This window comes from Schistocerca serialis, chromosome 9 (genome assembly GCF_023864345.2).
Source record: "Schistocerca serialis cubense isolate TAMUIC-IGC-003099 chromosome 9, iqSchSeri2.2, whole genome shotgun sequence".
Taxonomy (NCBI): Eukaryota; Metazoa; Arthropoda; class Insecta; order Orthoptera; family Acrididae; genus Schistocerca; species Schistocerca serialis.
Window position 1 is genome coordinate 40,449,253 of NC_064646.1, and position 7,563 is coordinate 40,456,815.

At 46.8% G+C, this 7,563-nt stretch overlaps 1 non-coding gene across 1 annotated transcript; it reads left to right on the plus strand.

The window, feature by feature from the left end:
- Positions 1-6,997: 6,997 nt before the first annotated feature.
- On the plus strand, positions 6,998-7,072 carry Trnat-ugu (transfer RNA threonine (anticodon UGU)). The gene has a single exon. It is a non-coding gene; the product is annotated as a tRNA-Thr (tRNA).
- The last annotated feature ends 491 nt before the right edge of the window (positions 7,073-7,563 follow it).

Below are 7,563 nucleotides of genomic sequence, written 5' to 3' on the forward strand. Positions count from 1 at the left end.
GTTCCACAACATAACTGACGAAAAAATCATAAAATTGTTAATTCGTAATTATGTCACAGGTAAAAAATATTTCTTTTGTCATTTGTTATCCGACTTCAGACTTAAAAATAAAACACCATCGAAATTCTTGGAACCCCTCGGAACGATATCTTGCTGGTATCAATGTCGATAACATGCAAAAACCATCGATATTCTCGGTTTCCAGAATGGATGGACTCTCTATATACGAGTAGATAATTAAGTTTTTACGAAACTCTCAGAGCGCGGTTCCTAATGGCACCTCACTGGGAAGTTTAACCTTTGGCCCGAAAAAGGCATGTTCTTTGAGAATTTTTTCTCTGGATGTGTTATAGATATCAATGTCAAATTTAGTCAAAATGCTTATTGATATTCCCTCTACAAACTGGAACTTTTTCGACCGGAAGTGTCGAAGAGCAAAGGCGGAAGTGCCGTCGGAACGAAACAAAATTTCGACGTAGACCTCCACGCGCGGTATGTCACAGGTCAGCCGGCTAGTCTGAAATCAAAATTGAGTTGACGTTAGCGAAGTATATGAGATTCTTTAGAAGTTGTACCTCGCTGAAGTTATTTGGACCATAGGAAACAAAATGGTGGCCATTTGAAAAAAATAGGGTTTTTTTCATCGATTTTTCGACTTCGTCGGACAGGTAAAAATATTTATAGTTGATGCATCGGAATAAAAGTGGTACAACTCCTAGTTAGCTACGTCGGAAACAAAGAATCATGCCAATCGGTTCAGTAGATTTCAAGTTACCATACCGCGCGACAAAAAAAAAAAAAAAAAAAAAAAAAAAAAAAGTCGTATCGAGAAAAACGCGTTTGAAGTTTTGACTACATATAAATGCAATATTATGCAACTTACGTTCAATCTGCTATTCCGGGTTCATAAACTAGTCCTTCCTCTTCCTCACAGAGGGCGTTCCGCTCGATCTGGGCCATCCTGCGCTGCTCCAGAGCCGCTCGTACGGCCGGTGACGAGCGGTTTTCGGCCGCTTGAATTCGGTGGTCGTGCGAATGCTTGGCGAACTGCGTCGAATAGAGTGCCAGGGTGACGTCCATCGTTGTCATGGTCTTCAGAATTGCTGAATACCATTCGTTAAAGCTGCTCACTGTCAGGCAAATCGCAATCTCCACAGTCTTCGCACCAGAATGCAAATGCTTGGGGCGAACTTCCAAACACACGCGTTCAAACTTTCATTTGAATTTTGTGTGTTTCCTCCCAAGCACCGGTACAATAACTCGTCCTCCTAAAGAAAAAAAACTGGTGCGTGAAAAAGGCCGATTTCAGACAGGTGCATTTTTTTTTTTTTTTTGCAACTGCGAATAACAAACATTTCAGTTCCGTATTCGGAAAAACCGTTTCAGGGGTGGAATCTAAACACTTTTCTGGATCCAAAAATGCAGTTTTAAAAAAATCGATTTTTTGAACCAAAAGATAGTAAGCCTCCGCTTAATTGAACTATATGTGTGCGACCTAAAACACTGTAATACTTCGTAAGGTGGTCATGCCATTTTGATTCTGTATGTTGCCGGTGTGCGCGTCAGAGAACAAGTTGTGTTGCTGTTAAGCAATCTTCGGTCTTGTGGTGGCACAGCCTTTGCCTCTGCGCAGCCTGATACATTCTCAGTTTAAGTTTGGTCGGCGATGGACGTATTCAGTAGTGCGGTGTTGACTTGTGCCAGTATCTGTTAGAGGAAGAAAGGTTTACTGTAAAAGACAGCAAGGATGAGTATTGTGGAGGGCGAAAAGGATATATATTCTGAATAATGCTGTTATTTTTGAAGAGATCAAGTTTGAGGTAAGACTGCAGCACTGCGAAGCTGGGAATGATTATTGTCAGCTAGTTAACTTGCTCAGAGCTGAGACAAAGACCTGCCCACTCCCTGAGTCATGCATTAACATGTTAATAGATTAAGCTGTTTGAGTTTTATAGAAATTCTCTGTTACAATTGTACCCTCTCTAAATCATTCTTCACTTTGTTAAAGATACTACTATTCAGACCTATGTTACGTGTGAAGGTCACGCAAAGTATTGCTCTGCCCTTTTGAATATACACTTCATTCTCAAATCGTTGTCTTGGCATATCATTTCATAGGCATAGCTACTCTCCCCACCCCACTGTTTCTCATTACGCGTCACCACTTGCAGCAGCTCGAATATGTACTTAGCAATAGAAATCTAACTTCGCCGCTGCTGCTTGCTGTCTGCTGTCGTGCTTTCGAGAAATCTGCAACAATGTTGGCAAGATGCGAGGTAAGTGGAAATTTTGATTAGGGCCAGATAATTGCTTTCCGTCAGTTGCGCATTTAATATAAAGACAACTTGCATTCAGAACAGTTCACACTCTACGTGCCAACATTTTTGTATCTTCTGTACAAATAATATCTACGAGGGTCGGTCAAAAAGTAATGCCTCCCATTTTTTTTCTACTTAAAGAAATTAAGTTAAGTGAAAAATTTGAATTTGGCGCCATTCCTCAAACCTTCTTCTGCAATCCACTGCAGTAGTAACTTTCTGTGTCAACAGGTGGCAGCACAGCAGAAGTTTGTAAGATGGCCGACATCGATGTTCGTTTGAGACAGCGTTGTGTGATTGAATTCTTGAATGCAGAAGGTGAAACGCCCATACGCATTCATGAAAGACTGAAGAAGGTGTATGGTGTTGTGACAGTGGATGTCAGCACTGTTAGACGATGGGTTCGTCGTTGTAAGGAAGCTGAAGGGCAAACACCGTTGACTGACGAAAAGCGGAGCGGCAGGCCGGTGAGTGCAGTGACTCCACACAACATTCAGCAAGTTGATGACATCATTCGTGGTGACCGTCGGGTGACTGCAGATGAAGTGTGTCGCATTATTTCTCTTAGTAAAGGCAGTGTGATCACGATTATTAAACAATTGGGGTACTCAAAAGTTTGTGCACGGTGGGTTCCAAGAATGTTAACCGATCAGAATAAAGAGGCAAGGAAAACAATAGCCTCCCAACACTTGCAGCGCTTCCGTTTGGAGGGAGATGAGTTTCTGAAAAAAATTGTGACCGGGGACGAAACATGGGTGCATTTTTTTGAACCCGAATCAAAGAGGCAGTCAATGGAGTGGCGTCACACAAGCTCGCCGAGGAAGAAAAAATTCAAAACTGTGCGATCGGCAGGGAAAGTTATGGCAACAGTTTTCTGGGATACAGAGGGTGTGATTCTGGTTGATTTTTTGGAGCAGGGATGCACAATAAATTCTGTTCAATACGTCACAACCCTCAACAAACTTAAAGCACGTCTTCAGCGAGTTCGCCCAACAAAATCAATGGCAGATGTTCTTCTTTTGCATGACAATGCAAGACCACACACCAGTCGTCACACCTCTGACGAGATTGTCAAAATTGGATGGGAAGTTTTGCCTCATCCCCCATACAGCCCTGACCTGGCACCATCAGACTTCCGTCTGTTCGGGCCACTAAAAGAAGCTCATCGTGGGATTCATTTTGAAGATGAGGAGGCCGTCAAAACATCCGTGCGTCAATGGCTTAGGAAGCAGAGCTGTGATTTTTACCGTGCTGGGATACATGCCCTTGTTCAAAGATGGACCAAAACTGTAGAGATGGGCGGAGATTACATTGAAAAATGACAAAATGATCCTCAATGTTGTGGTTTTCAACCTATGTAATTGCATTTAAATTTCCTGACAATTAAACGTAGAAAAAAAAAATAGGAGGCATTACTTTTTGACTGACCCTCGTATATAAGTCGCACGTCATTTTATCTCTATTTGCGACATTCAGTTCTCATCCGACGACGGCCTAAGAAGCTGACAGCTGGTTCGTGAAACATAGTATTTGGGAACATTGCGAAGTGTTTCATACGTAATGTTATTATCATGTTGTGCCAAGCGCCGAAGAAACATTTAATTAACGTCCTCAGTACATTTAGTAGTCGACTGATTTTCATCTGGGAAGCAAATCGAATTCTAAATGTGTTTCATTACGGGCCACTGACGATGATTTACATTAGTACAGTGAAACGCTTTTGGAATTATCCTGTAGTTGACGAGACGTATTTAAAATACGTTTTATAAATTTGGTATCGCATTTTAGAATTTGAAGTACATGAGGGAGTAACCTGCCAGCATCCCCCTCCCCAGTCACCCTTTACAGCTAGTGGAGCAGGAACGCGTTCCGGAACACGGCGGGCGAGAACGGCCTCGTCCCATCGGCAGTGCACAGCGGAAGGGTTCAGGTGAGCCGGAGGTGGTGGGCTCCCCGCTTCCGGGGTCAGGTATATACAGACTGCCCGGGGCCGGAGGAAGGAAGGGTTGGGGCGGCTGCAGCAGCGGCGGCGGCAAACAGTAAACACCGCCACTCACCTGCCGCCTGGCCCGGAAAGCCGGTGTAAAAGCCGAGCCGCGCGGCCGAAACGGGGGCACCGACACGCGGGGGCCTGTGTGGTCGCGTCGACAGCGGGGGCGGCGGCGGAGGCGGCGGCGGCGGCGGCGGCGTTTAATTGGAAGCGAGCGGAGCCGCGCAGCGAGGAGCCCGTGTGGTCCCGCTACTCGCCACTCCCTGCTCCTACTCGCCGGCAGAGCCAGCGCCCGGCAGGAGCCAGCGCGTCGGTGGACCAGCGGCTCCCGCACCTGCCGTGGGCAGGCGCGAAGTCGATGAGACGAGTCAGGGGGACGGTAGGGCCTACGTGTGGGGGACACCTGAATTCTACTATGTAATGAGGTGACAAAACTCATGGGACAGCGATATACACGTATAGAGATGGAGGTAATACGGCGTATACAAGCTAAGAAAGGTCAGTGTATTGGCGGAGTTGTCATTTTTACTCACGTGATTCACATGGAAAGGTTTCCGACGTGATTATGGCAGCAGGACGGGAATTGACAGACTTTGTACGCGGAATGGTAGTTTCAGCCAGACGCATGGAGATTTCATTTCGGAAATCGCTAGGGTATTCATTATTCTGAGATCTACAGTATCAAGATTGTACCGAGAACACAACATTTCAGGAATTACCTCTCACCATCAACAAGGCAGAGGTCGACAGCCTTCACTTGGCGACCGAGAGCAGCAACGTTTTCGGAGAGTTGTCAGTGCTAACAGACAAGCAACACTGCGTGAAATAACCTCAGAAATCAGTGTGGGACGCACGGCGAAGGTATCCGTTAGGAGAGTGCGGCGAAATCTGGCGTTAGCGGGCTATGCCAACACAGGGCCGATGCGCCTTTGGTAACAGCACGCGAGATAACCTGCAGCGCCTCTCCTGCGCTTGCAACCATAACAGTCGAACGCTAGACAACTGAAAAGCCACGGCCTGGTCAGACGAGTCCCGGTTTGAGCTGGTGGCAGCGTTCGAGTGTGTTGTAGACCCCACGAAGCCGTGGACCCAATTTGTCAACAAGGCACTGCGCAAGCTGGTGGTGGCTCCATAATGGTTCAAACGGTTCAAATGGCTCTGAGCACTATGGTACTTAACATCTATGGTCATCAGTCCCCTAGAACTTAGAACTAACTTAGAACTACTTAAACCTAACTAACCTAAGGACAGCACACAACACCCAGTCATCACGAGGCAGAGAAAATCCGTGACCCCGGCGGGAATCGAACCCGAGAACCCGGGCGTGGGAAGCGAAAACGCTACCGCACGACCACGAGCTGCGGACTTGTTCTCCATAATGGTGTGAGCTATGTTTGCATAGAATGCATTGAGTCCTTTGGTTCAAACGAAACGATCCTTGGTTGTAAATGCTTATGTTAGGCTGCATGGAGACTATTTGCAGCCATTCACGGATTTCATGTCCCCAAACAACTATGTATATTTATGGATGGATCACTAGGGCACAACTGTTCGCGATTCGTATGAAGAACATTCCGAACAACTCGAGCGAATGATTTGGCCACCCGGATGGCTCTACATGATCCTCATCGATCATTTATGGGACATAATCAAGTGGTCAGTTCGTGCACAAAATCCTGCACCGGCAACACTTTCACAATTGCCGGAGGGCTGTACAGACAGCGTGGCTCAGTATTCCTGCAGGGGGCTTTCAACGACTTGTTGAGTCCACGCCACGTCAAATTACTTCACTACGCAGGGCAAAAGGAGGCCTGAGACGATACTGGGAGGTGTCCCGTGACTTTTTTCACCTCAGTGTATACTGTGTGATCGAAAGTATCCTGATACCTCGGTGTAACGCCAAACTGAGCACCAGATGTCAGGAGAGGCGCTCCCGCCTGTATGAGAGGAGGCCAGGAGTGCTGTGCTGTCAGCAGGGAAGCAGTGGCAGCGGAATGCGCTGGTCAACAGCGCTCAGGGACTTCAAACGTGGAGCAGTCGTTCGATTTCAGCAGAGTACCGAGGCCGTCACGAACATCTGAACCCTTCTAAAGCTGCTCACTTCGGCTGTTGACCATGTGATTGTGATGAAATGATAATTAAATCAAGACCCTAAGCTGTCGACAGGCGTTGATATACGTCTACAGGGACAGTTGAATATGTGTTCCCCAACCAGGATCTCCTGCTTACATGGCAGACGCTCTGTTCATCTGAGCCACCGCGGGCACAGAGGATAGTGCGACTGCAGGGACTTATCCCTTGTACCCTCCACCGTGAGACTCACATTCCCAACTTAATGTCCACACACTACATTCGTAGTACCCCTACGCATTACACTCATTACTCGTGGCAGACAATCTTACCAAGTCCCATAAGAGTTCGGGCAATGGGTGTGCATCCAGCATGGAAAAATAAGGTCAATGCCCGGTTAGCCTTAACTATATGTAGACGGTCCATTGACCTTCGTCTTCTGTGCTGGATGCACACGCATTCCCCGAACTCTTACGGGACTCGGTAAGATTGTCTGCCGCGAGTAATGAGTGTAATGCGTAGGGGTACTACGAATGTAGTGTGTGGACATTAAGTTGTGAATGTGGGTCTCACGGGGAGGGTACAAGGGATCACTCCCTGCAGTCGCACTATCCTCTGTGCCCTCGGTGGCTCAGATGGATAGAGCGTCTGCCATGTAAGCAGGAGATACCGGGTTCGAATCCCGGTCGGGGCACACATTTTCAATTGTCCCCGTTGATGTATATCAACGCCTACCGACAGCTTAGGGTTTTCATTTAATTATCATTTCATTCTAATAGATGTGCATGTTCAACGATGGTATCTGTTCTTTCGGACATGTCCGAAAGAACAGATACCATCTTGATATACTTGATTGTGAAGTGGAAAAGTGAAGGGAGAACCACAGCTAAACCAAGACCAGGCGGATCACATACTAGCGGACGGGGAGAGGTGATGAGTGATTGTGAAAAAAAAAAGAAAGTTCGCAAATTCCAAAGTGCGTCACTTGTCCCGATAGCTGTCGCCCACAACACTCGGGCACATCGGACGATTCCCTCTCATGTCATACTCGTTTCCTCGTTCCGTTTTTCTAATCATGTCGTGAACCTGGTTCTGTATCTGTGTCGACGAGATACGGGCCTGTGACTTTGTCCTTACAGGTAAGTGTCCGACTCGGGAGTCGTTCTAAAAGCAGAGAATATACTG